The sequence below is a fragment of the Chrysochloris asiatica genome, unplaced genomic scaffold (genome assembly GCF_000296735.1).
Source record: "Chrysochloris asiatica unplaced genomic scaffold, ChrAsi1.0 scaffold00002, whole genome shotgun sequence".
In the NCBI taxonomy this organism is placed as follows: Eukaryota; Metazoa; Chordata; class Mammalia; order Afrosoricida; family Chrysochloridae; genus Chrysochloris; species Chrysochloris asiatica.
In genome coordinates this window covers 41,450,582-41,451,083 of record NW_006408520.1, presented here as the reverse complement: position 1 = coordinate 41,451,083, position 502 = coordinate 41,450,582, and positions in this window count along the sequence as shown.

Genomic DNA, 502 nt, shown 5'->3' with positions numbered 1-502 from the left:
AATTAGGCAGGTTTGCATGGACTAAGCAGGACAGAGGAAAATAATGATTTATGCACAACCTTGGAACAACAGGGCTCTGGGATACAGGGATTGAGACATGGTTGGAATAGGGAAAAGGTGGGGGGTAATGTTAAGATGCTTGGCTGTCTTTTTAATCTTGGTTTTCCTTGCATACCATTATAATATAGACACTTGAAGGGGAGAGAAATGAATAGCCAAAAATGTCACCATAGAAATACCTAAAATGGGGCTACAACGTGCCCAGTGAAGGAGGCTTCCTGAGGAGGCTCTGCATTACATAAGACCATAGGTGGAATCCTGAACAGCATCCAGAATCTTCAGAGATGGGAAATTTCCTCTTGCAAGAACAGGTAGACCAGCCTTGAGTGGTTAGAACTGACGATATTTCTTGAAAGAAAGACTGATAGGAAAAATACACACAAAAAATATAGGCAGACCGACTGATTACTACAAAAAACAAGCAAGTTGCTTGCCCAGGAGA